The following is a 12,259-nucleotide window of genomic DNA, read 5'->3' as shown; positions in this document are numbered from 1 at the left end:
ACCCAGACCCAAGTGCCTGGGCTACTGCTACTTTGAATGGTTTAGTTTGGTCTTTATCTGAAACAGAGTTAAACTGTAAAAGATGTTTGTTATTCAGCATACTCCTCATATACTCTGAAAGTGTCCAATCTGCTTCCTGGTCTGCAGGCATGAGAGGTTTCCACTGAGGTATATAATAAGCTCTTCTGAAAATATTTTCGAAAGGTGTCAATCCTTTTGCATTCGGAACAGTTCTCATGCTCAACAGTGCCAGGGGCAAACAGTGCACCCAGTTCTTCTGTGTATCTACCATAAGTTTTTTAAGCTTATTCTTTAAAACTCCATTGTGTCTCTCTACTAACCCTGCAGATTGAGGGTGATATGCACAGTGATGTTTTAAAGAAATCCCAAAATACTGGCTTAACTGTTGTATAGTTTGGTTAACGAAATGTTTACCATTGTCACTGTAGATCCTTTCCGGTATGCCAAATCTAGGAATGATTTCTTTAACTAGGGTCTTTGCAACAGTGGCTGCATCTGGTTTACTAGTCAGAAAGGCCTCCACCCATTTGGAGAACATATCCACAATGACAAGGCAGTACTTTTTGTTTTCACATTTGCTCAATTCTATGAAATCCATACAGATAGTATGAAACAAATACAGTGGTGTAGGGAAACTCCCTTGCTTGGGCTTTAATGCCCCTTGTGCATGATGCTTATTACAAATGTGACATGACAGGCAAAATTTTTTAGTGTAGTTTGTAAACCCGTACGTAGCGAATACCCGATTAACTAACTGTACTATCCCCCCTGTTGAGACATGGCTCTGCCCATGGCTCAACAAAGCTGCATATCTAAATAAATTAGATGGTAATATCGGTTTTCCCTCTTTGGAGATGTACAGCCCTTCCTTGAGAATTGCTCCTTGTTTTTTCCACTTTTGTTTTTCAGCTTGTGTAGTAAGTGTCTGCATTGTTTTCAACATTTCTAAGTCTAAAATCTCAGAAGGTTGTAATTCCTCGTTCAAAAGAAATGCTTCTGATGCTGCTTGCTTTGCAGCTGTGTCAGCTCTCGCATTGCCTTATGAAATCCTATCTTGCTGTTTTGTATGAGCTATGCATTTACAAATAGCTACTTTCTGAGGCAACTGAATAGAATCTAACAAATCTAAAATAAACTGTGCAAGGTTAATCGGTTTACCAGTAGATGTCACCATTCCTCGATTCTTCCACTGTTGTGCAAAAACATGTACAGTAGAAAAAGCATACTGGCTGTCTGTAAAAATGTTTACGCTTTTACCCTTTGCTAAGGTACATGCCCGTGTCAAGGCAATCAACTCTGCTGCTTGTGCAGATAAGTTATGTGGTAAATGTTTCGCTTCTACAATCTCAGTATCAGAAACTACTGCATAACCTGTTAGGTTCTGGCCTGTAAGACTCCTTTTGCATGAGCCATCCACGTAATATGTTACCTCGGCATCATCCAAGGGAACATCCGTGAGGTCTTTTCTAGGCAGTGTCTTTTGCTCAATTACCTGCAGGCAGTTATGGGGTGTGCCATCCACAGGAGTTGGGAGCAAGGTAGATGGATTCAAAGTAGTACATCGTTCAATTGTCACGTGAGGTTGACTCAGCAATATAGTCATACAAGAAAGATGCCTAGCAGGGGAAAGATATGCTACTTTTTCTTGCAGTAAAATGATTGCGACTGCATGAGGCACTCTCAATGTGAGAGGGTGGAATAACACTACTGAGGCTGAAGCCTGCACTGCCATTGCAGCTGCAACTACTGCTTGTACACAGTGGGGTAGAGACCGTGCCACTGGGTCCAGTTGTGATGAATAATAAGCAATGGGGCATTGTTTGTCCCCATGCTGTTGAGTCAATACTGATGTCATATAACCTTGCTTGCAATCTACAGTTTGGAAAAAACGTTTGTGATAATTTGGTAATCCTAAAACTAATGATGATGCTATCAATTGTTTCAGATTGCAGAAAGTTAATTCTGCTTCTGGTGTCCATTGTATTAAATCTTGTGCTACCATAGGCTTCTTAAAAATCAGGTCAGTTAAAGGTGCAGATTCCAAAGCATAGTTTGGGATCCAGCTCCGACAAAAATTAGTCGTACCCAGGAAGGACATCATTTCCTTCTTGGTTGTGGGTTTTGGTGCTTGTAAGATTGCTACTTTTCTGTCCTCATCTAATGTTCTGCCATCTTTGGATATTACATATCCAAGGTATTTCACTTGTTTTCTCCAAAGCTGCAATTTGTTTTTGCTTACTTTGTGTCCTTCAACTGCTAGGAATTTTAATAATGCTATAGTATCTTCCTTACAATCTCGCTGGGTAGGGGCAGCCAGCAGGATGTCATCAACATAAAGTAAAATTTGACTACCTCTCGGTGGGATAAATCCCACTAAATTACTTGCCATCTCTTGTGAGAATATCATTGGGCTTTCACTATAGCCCTGTGGTAGTTGCGTATATGTATACCGCTTCCCCTGAAATGTAAATGCAAACCAATACTGGCTGTCAGGGTGTATCGGTATCGAAAAGAACGCATTGCTGATATCTACCACAGAAAAATACTTCTGTTGATTTTTTAAATCATTCAACAAGGTATGTGAATCTGGCACCGTAGGTGCTCTTAGTATTACTGCATCATTTACAGCTTGTAAATCTTGGACCATACGCCATTCTCCGTTTGCTTTTCTAACTGGGAATAAGGGTGTATTACATGGTGAATTGGGAGATTCCACCAGTATTCCCTTCTTAAGCAAAGCTGCTATGATAAGTTTAATACCTGCCTCTGCATCTTTTCTCAAGGGGTACTGTCTCTTTTGTGGTCTAAATGCTGACTTTGGCGTGATAGTAACTGGTCCTGTTGTGCGAATAAGTCCTACATCTGATTTTCCTGTTGACCAGAGAGTTTCTGGTATATCTAACAAAGCTTTTTCTTCCTCTTCTAATGAGAGGGCTTCTCAGCTGTCTTTGCTGGACTGCAAGTGTACAGCTGGATGTGTTTGTGTTATCCTGTTCAGTTTTTGTCTTTGTATTCCCTGTTCTGACAGTTCTGATTCTGTCTGTTTTTCCCATTTTGTGACTTTCTCTCCTAGGTCTATGCATTTTAAATCTTCTTCTTTAGTTAAACTAACATGCATTATTAGATTTGATTTGTAAAGTGAAAAGAACTCCTGGCGTAATGAACAGCTAACTACACTGTTCCCTTTCATGTCCAAGTACACATTACACAGTACTAATCTGTTTGCATGATTTCTAAGCAATTCTTGTTCATATTCTTTGTCAGGTCCTGGTGTATTGCAATAATACAGAGTACAGTGCAACAGATGTTGTATGTCAATACAAAGGGAGGGGAACTTACTGATAGCTACATTCATTATCTCTTCAGTTACTGCTCCAGGGCCAGTCGTAACTAAGTTCTGGCTGTACCAGTAAAATGTCTCACCTTCCATTTGCACTGCAAAAGTATTAGTTTGTCACTGTGCTTCCATACCCTGCTATGCCTAATAGTTGCATAAGATCTCTGCCCAAAAGGTTCACTGGGCATTTTGCAGAAACAACAATTTTGCTTTTCTGGGTTAATCCTGAAACAGGATCTGTTATTGTAATGTTATGGGAGAGAGGCTCCCGATATAGCTGTCCATTAGCTGCTTTAACTAGTATAAAATCATGTGATTCTGAATTTTCTGGTAGTTTGGAGGGATGTAACAGGGTTCGTGATGCCCCTGAATCCACAAAAATTTGACTTCCCTCCCTTCTACCAGGAGTGTCACTTCTGGTTTTGTGTCAGCTAGATAGAGCTCTAAGCTCAGTAAGGCTGGGTCTAATATTTCGTTTTCTTCACTATCGGTAGCTTCCTGCACTTCCTCTGCTATCACATTCTCTGTTCCTTCTATCACATTCTCATTTGTCTTTTCTCTATTATTCCTATCTAGTGATTTCTGACTTTCATATAGTCAGTCCTCACCCTCATCGTTTTTGTCTTCCACTGCTGCCTTCTTATTTTTCCTGCAATCCCTTGCCAAGTGTCCCTTTTTTCCACATTTGAAGCACTCACCTCTTTTCTTTCTCCCTTCAAAGTCCTCTGATCGCTGATCAGATTGTTTATTTCCCTGGGCATTCTTTTTGCCCTTTTGTCCGGACTGTACTAAATATACTTCTCCATCTTCCACAGCAAATACTTGGGTTTTCTTTTTCTTTTTGTTATTAAAATGCCTTTCGGCATGTCTAGCATATTCAAGCAGTGATTGTAATCTGCTTGTACGATGGTCTACCATATGTTTAGTAATGAAACTACTTATGGGTGCAATACTGCCTTTCAAAAATGCATTCTTTAACTGCTGCTCATATGGGGAATCTTGTGTCTGATCTTCAGGCACCTGCATTCCACAGTGATTGTTAAAACATTCTAATAATCTGGCAAAATATCTATCAACAGTTTCACTTTCTTGTTGGATGCATTGATTAATGCAAGTCCAGTCTGCCCTAGGCTTCCATTTCTCAGAAATTCGGTCTGTCAGACTTTTCACTCTGTTATCTAGTTGTGCGCTGCTATGTGGGCGGGGCCTAAGTGCAGCATCACGGGGATTCCAGTTGCCACTGATCATGTGCCAATCTGGACCTACTATTTGTCTGACTACTTTTTCTACTTCCTCTCCATTTAAGTGATAACTTAATCTTATGCCCTGTAAGTCTTCTAAGAACTTTCTAAAATTAACTTTTGGATGGGGAATTCCCTCTGTGGCTTTCCGGATGTCTTCCGGTGTCCACGGTCTGTATACTAAGACAGTTGGGTCCTGCCCTTCTTGTCCTGCCTGAGGATATGGTACTTCTATGAGTGGACATATCTCTTCTTCACTCATAGCCCGTGAATTTCCATTCATTTGATATAATTCAATATCCCCTTTTAAATTACGTGTTCGAAACCTAGTCTCGATAGGATCTCTAACAAACGGTAGTGGTTTTATAGGAACAACTGGATATCGTGGAGGTGGGTCAGTTTGTTCTTTTGCTTCATATTCCGGTAAGGGAGCTGGTAAGGGAACCGGAACTGGAGAGGGCGGAGGGGCCGATGCTATAACCAAGTTATTATCCTCTTTGTCTAGAAACATTGCTTTTGAATTTTTATTCTTTTGTTCTCTTCGGTTTGCTTCCTCAATCCATCTGTGTGCCTGAGGAACTCCTAATTTACGCTGTTTTTTAACCCGACCTTTAGAATCGGTTTTTAGCTGTCTAATAAGTTTGATAAGCAAGGATCTTTCTAGTTTCCCATCAAATTCAAATTTATTAACCCATTTAGTATAATATCTAATGTTGTCGGCGTGCTGCGATTGCATATATTTTGCGTCTTCGGTTAATGGTGGGCTTTAGGGTCTTTTTGTTTTTGTGCACGTATTACCCATTTTGTTCTAACCTTTTAAATGTTACGTAACCCTTTTGTTTTTAATGTGGTACCACCAAGTATTTACAGTCTCTTCAGACTACCTGCCTACTTATTCTGTTTCCCTGATCTATGACAAGATAGCAATATTTCTGTCCCTGAATTTTAAAAATTCTCACAGAACAAATACAATCAAGCCCCTGATCTAAAACAGAAAAAAGTAGATTCACCTTACCTGAGCCTCAGCGATTGGTCACTCACTGTTCAAACGGAACCCGCCTTCAGTCGAAGATCAGAAAAGTGTCTGGCCTCTTTTGCATGACAATTCAGTCGGAGGTCTTTCAATGAAGAAGATCCAATGTGGTATCTTCCCTGCACAGTTTCATGCTACCTGGCCCATCTGATCCCAGGCTAAACAAAGGTTTCCGGCTCCAAAGGACCAAAAAATGTCAGAGAAAAATACTTCAAAAGACCAAAAGCATAAGGTTCAGTTCAGGTATCTTTATTCTTGCGCAAGGAGACAAAAAATGCAGTTACAGAATTTGTCTGACTAAATCAGGAAGTGTCACAATTTTTATACCTTTCTTTCAAGACATTGCCCACTACGACTGACGTAGCAGATCACCAGTTCACAATTCTGTTACTTTACAGATGTTTTTCACATTTCTAGCTGACTCTTCAAAGTTTAAAAAAAGATTTTTCAGTAAACAGGATGGCCTTGACGACCACTGGTCAATTATAACTTTCTTGCTATGTGATGTTACAAGTCTAGGTACTATGGCTAATGCAAGCACAATGCAAGTACAGATTTCTGAAGCAGTTCATTGTTTATAGTATCTAACTTTCTTGCAGTTTGTGCACTTTTTCATTAGCACAAATAGAGCTCATTGTCCATAATGAATGGATCTACAGAAATTATTATTATTCTCCTTTTAATTTCCTGACCTAGCAGAAAATCACCTGCTTTCCAGTACATTTCCAAGGCATAAACATGTATTTTGCTGTGCTAGCAAACTAGGTCAGAGTGCATCTTGCGGTGTCAGAAAGCACAATTTCAGAAAAGCATGTTTTTAGTTTCAAATAGAACTAATGCTGCATATAGAATAAAAACGTGTTAATCTTCCCTTATTTAAAATAAGCATTGCACACATATGTTAATACATATTTTTTTAACAGGTCATTAGTATTCTATTAAGAGAGGTGAGGACTATCATTCCCTTTACAGAAATGGTGTGAAATACGTAGGTTTAAATGTTTTATTTTTTATTGTAGAACATATAAAAGAGAATTTTAGAGGAAGAAATAGCAATTTGCTGTTAGATATAAAAGAAGTAGAGTGGCAGCTTGAATTAGAAGCAAATCATAATAAAGGACTAAATGAGATTAACTCCTTGAAACCTGTGCAGAGGTTGAGAAAAGTAAAGTGTGATCATATCCCTTTAACTCATCCATGAAGTCCAGTGAACTCTGAAGGATGAAAGCTCTAACCATTGTTTTTATTATTTTTAGCAATAAAGTAGTTTGGATAACCAGTGGTCCAATTTCAAGTTTTATTTTAAGATATATATATATATATATATATATATATATGTGTGTGTGTGTGTGTGTGTGTGTGTGTGTGTGTGTGTGTATGTATGTGTGTGTACACCATACATTGTTTGTACTTTTTATATTTGGAGTTTTCTTCCTTGGTCATCTGCTCAAAATGAACCTTAGCTCAGTCAGAATATCCCAGCCAAGAAATAAATGAATGAATGAAATAAAGCAGCTGGACAAATGATGCTGACAGTTTGCTATGGTGGACAGCAATGAGTTTCCTCAGCTGTTTGGCTGTTCTTGTTTTCCTAGTGTGTGTTTGTTAGTAATTGACTTTAACTATGTTTGCCTGTCTACAAATTTAATTATGTTTCTACTTCAGAATATTTTAGCTTGTTACATGGTTTTCCAACATGACTATTTAACAGCTGCTAGTTAACAGGCATGGTTTATAATTAACAGCCTGATTTATTTTAAAGACCTGCAGTTTACTACACAGAACTCACAGACTTTAATTTGTATTTATATTAATTCAGTGTATATGCTTTGTATTTTAATACTGGTGGTATCTGTAGTTTAACTTATCATTACTGTAATTTGTATTCAGCTTTCAGGTAATTGGTTTCACTTCTTAGCTTACAGTCTAGTTTAGCCATTTTATTTTAGTTTATATTTATAAATATAATGTATTTCTGTCATTACCATGATAATTTTATTGTTAACTTCTAATTTACTTTATTATATATTCATTCTGTTATTCTCCTTATTTATTATTCTTAATTTTACTTTGTTTGGCAATAAGTATGATAATAAACTTGAAGCTGAAATACCAGAACCGATCTTCACGTTATAGACATTAGTGTCCCAATGTTTTTAAGCATAGATATTACTTAACCAGAGCATGCTTATCCATCTGCTCCAAATCAGAGGTCACCTGGTCCCACAACATAATGTTTTACCCCCTCACCAAGCAGTTGAATGGCCCATAAAACATTAAACAAATAAACTGTCATATAAAATAGGAAAAGGTATTTATTAAGAGTTCAATCAATATATATTTCACATCTTTCAGAGTTTCTTCAGGGTTGTAGCAAATGTGAAACATGATTCTTTAAATAGTCAATCTTATCACAACTTCTGAATTAAATAATACAATCAATAGACAATTAATTAGGCAAATGTGTTGGTATGTTTTTCTTCTAAAGTCCCATCTTGTTACAGGTACAACAATCAGTTGACAGTTATAGTTACAGGTAAGCAGGCATTTACAGGTGGTGGGTGATGTTTCAGTACCCTTTGGGATGAATTATCCACTGTTACTAACATTTTTCAGCCCTATATATGTACTTTGAGCATTCAATGACACTCTGTCTTTGCACACCTCTGGAAATGTCCTGTGTGCACCCCTACCCTGGGGACAGTCCATCTGTGTGGTGATCCCAGAACACTAGTTTTGTCTACAGCATTCACCTCACCCCCTCACCCCACATCCAACAAAGGAAAACAGACTATCACCAAATGATCAAAGTTTCTTCCCTCGCTGTTTGGCCCTTTTTGTACACAAAGCTGCCAGCATTACTCATTGCATTGTAGGTCCTGTTTGTCATTAGCACCATGTTGCACACTGCTGGGGATGTGTTAGGCCAGAGATATTTCCCAGGGCTTCTAGGGCTAAATTTTTACACTTCTTTCTCAATTTCCTGCACAGTCTTCAGATGTACTATACATGTTGTCACCTGTCTGTGCCCATTCACATATAGACACATACACACACGCACAAACACACACACCCACACACACACACACACACACACACACACACACACACACACACACACACGGTTTACAGTCAAAATGTCCACATTCAGTTGCACGACAGCCTCCTCCTCGAATATGGTAGGAGCGACAGTCGGAATGTCGACGTTCATGTGTACATCCGTTTAGAAGGACGTACACAGGGCAGGGACTCAAAGCATGGTTGTCAATGGGAGTTGCATACATTAAACCACAGGCACAAACAGATACATGCATTTACATTGATGCCTTTTCACTTGACTGCGACCTCTTCACACTCAGACATTTAGAGTGCAAACTTAAAGAAAAAAAAGCAGGCAAAGAACAATTCTATGACCTGAGTTGTTGGACACAGCAAAATCTAATTCAGGTCAAGGTATCCACAAAACAATTCTTGAACACTGAGACAGATATATCACCTAGAACTGGTGCCAGCTTTGTAGGGGACTGCATCTTTGCAGAGTAACACCTAGGATACTGAGATGCCAAATTGTGGGACAACACAACAGTGTCGATGCTACAAACATTATAGCACAAAACCACAACATGATAAACAGATGACCATTTTGTTGCTGTGAAAAAAAAAACCTTGGCAGTTCTTACAAAATGAGCATTGTAAAACATTATTCTAACCGTGCCCTTTTAAGGAGCTGCATTTTTGGGGAATTTTTTTCCTGCTGATGTTGAATTCATCAGAGAGCCATTTGCTGATATACAGGAGTCTGAGCCCCAGGAAAGTGCCATTATATGAGTGCACTCTTAGGTCAGCTTCATATTCTACTTCTGGATAATTTGTCAGCCTACTGGCAAAAAGCAAAAGTTGTTTTTTGGCATTGCATGTTCATAGGAAAGCTGATTATATTGGATGCAGTTATTCTGCTGTGAGTAATCATTTCTTTTACATTGCCTTGCCCCCTTGCACAAAAAAGAGGCATAGTAAATTCATATGGATTATCCTGGGCGGGTGGCCAAACACCTTTTTAAAGAGCAGTTAAGCAACTAAACTCAGTACAATGACATAAACAAACATGGAATCTCTCTGCTAGTCTTGTTTATTGTTCTAACTCCAAAAAGTCAAAGAACATCATGTGAAACGTCATGCAGCTTCATAGATGAGAACTGCAATGCCTGATCCTCAGCCCTGTCTGATGTTTTTTTCCAAATACATTAGGGAGGAGTAGGAGTTTATGCAGCTCAGGAAACAGTGACCAAAAGAAGAGAATCTCTTCTGTATTTGGAGGCCAGGAACACATTAGCCTAGAATAACCCCCCACAAGGATATCTCTGCTGATCTATTCATCTTCAGGGCTAACTAATATAAGCCAATATGAAGCTCTTATAATGGTCACTGGTTCTTCATCAGCATGTATTATTATGAGGTTATTAGAGATGACTGTCTGGTATCCTGAAAATAATACATGCTGATGAAGTACCAGCGAGGTTATTGGAGCTGACTGCCTGAATGGCAGCGGTGGTGCAGCAGGTAGCGTTGTCACCTCACAGCAAGAGGTTCTCCAGTTTAATTCTCGACTGGAGTGCCTTCTGTGCAGAGTCTGCATGGCCTCCCTGCGGTCGAGTGAGTTTTAAAGACATGCAGGTAGGTATGTGTGTGTATGTGTGTGCCTTCTGTGAAGGTTGGGTGTCGGACTGGCAACTTGACACTGTAGAAATACGACTGCCAATCAATCTGCGGGCTGGTGATCCACTGTGGCGACCCCCTAATCAGGAAAAGCCAAAAGACGTTGCTTTTTTTGAAGTTGATTATCTGGATGGAGCTGTTTCAGAGTCTGCACAGTTTGGTCACACCGTTTCATGCATTAGTGGCTTGAACCCCAACACACACAAACAAACACTTCACCATACTAATGCGTGCTAACCCTAACCCTGACCCTGAAACTAACCCTCCAATACTACACAATACCTTAGAAAAATCCTTCCTGTAACATTACCATTAAATGAAACAGCTTAGAAACACACCACATAAAACAAACACCCACACACAGACACATGAATACACAATAATAAATCTAACCTCTTACTTATCTCTAACTTTAATCCTAACCTGCAAACACTCACACAAATGCACCTAAAATCTATCCCTTTATATATCCCACAAACACTTGCACACATATTCCTAACTCTGATCCACTTACCGGTGTTGAAAAAAGTACTTGAGAGTAAAATAATTGGTCAGTAAGATGAATGTTTGGTAAAATGAGGATCACTTTGTCAGCAAAGTGAAGTGTGTTAACAAAATGAAGTCTAACTATATGAGTGTATGTGTGCGTGTGCATGTGTGTGCGCATGCGCCTGTGCATGTGTGTGTGTGAGTGCGTGCATGCGCGCGCGCGCGTGTGTGTGTGTGTGTGTGTGTGTGTGTGTGTGTGTGTGTGTGTGTGTGTGTATCTCATCTGGCAGTTAGTGGAGACGACTAAAGCTCTGACTGGTTAATGTGCTGCTTCCTGTTCCAGGGGCACAGGGCTTGAATCTTTTAATCTTGATTTCCCTTCTGTATGACCTTCAGCAATTCACTTAATCAGACAGTGCTTTGCAGGAAATGAGAAGCTGGACTAGGTTTTTAAATATATATATATATATATATATATAGAGAGAGAGAGAGAGGGAGAGATATCTATCTATATATGTATATATACAGTGGAAATAAAAAGTTTACACACCCCTGTTAAAATGCCAGGTTTTTGTGATATAAAAAAATGAGACCACAATAAATAATTTCAAAACTTTTCCCGCCTTTAATGTGACCTATAACCTGTAAAATTCAATTGAAAAACAAACAAACCTGTTAGGGGAAAAAAATATAAAAAATAAAAAATGTACAATACGCTGGTTGCATAAGTGTGCACACCCTTAAACTAATACTTTGTTGTGTGTGCACACCCTTAAACTAATACTTTGTTGTGTGTGCACACCCTTAAACTAATACTTTGCTGAAGCACCTTTTGATTTAATTACTTCTTGGGTACACACCTGCCATCAATTAAAGACAATCTGATTAACTCCAAATAAAGTTCAGCTGTCCTAGTATGATTTTCCTGACATTTACTCAGTTGCCTGCTACAGCAAAAGCCATGGTTTACAGAGAGCTTACAAAGCATCAAAGGGATCTCATTGTTGAAAGGTATCAGTCAGGAGAAGGGTACAAAAAAACTTCCACAGCATTGGATATACCATAGAACACAGTGAAGACAGTCATCAAAAAGTGGAGAAAATATAGAACAACAGTGATGTTGCAAAGAACTGGACATCCCTCCAAAATTGATGAAAAGATAAGTTGAAAACTAGTCAGAGAGGCTGCCAAGAGACCTACAGCAACTCTGAAGGAGCTGCAGGAATTTCTGGCAAGAACTGGTTGTTTACTACATGTAACAACAATCTCCCATATTCTCCATATGTCAGGACTATGGGGTATGGTTGTAAGACGGAAGCCTTTTCTTATACAGAAAAACATACAGGCCCAGCTGAAATTTACAAAACAATACATCAAGTTTCCCAAAAGCATGTGATAAAATATGTTATGGTCTGATGAGAC

This window comes from Protopterus annectens, chromosome 7.part0 (genome assembly GCF_019279795.1).
Source record: "Protopterus annectens isolate FY-2018-M chromosome 7.part0, PAN1.0, whole genome shotgun sequence".
Classification (NCBI taxonomy): Eukaryota; Metazoa; Chordata; order Ceratodontiformes; family Protopteridae; genus Protopterus; species Protopterus annectens.
The sequence above is the reverse complement of the archived record's forward strand: the minus strand, read 5'-3'. Positions refer to the sequence as shown.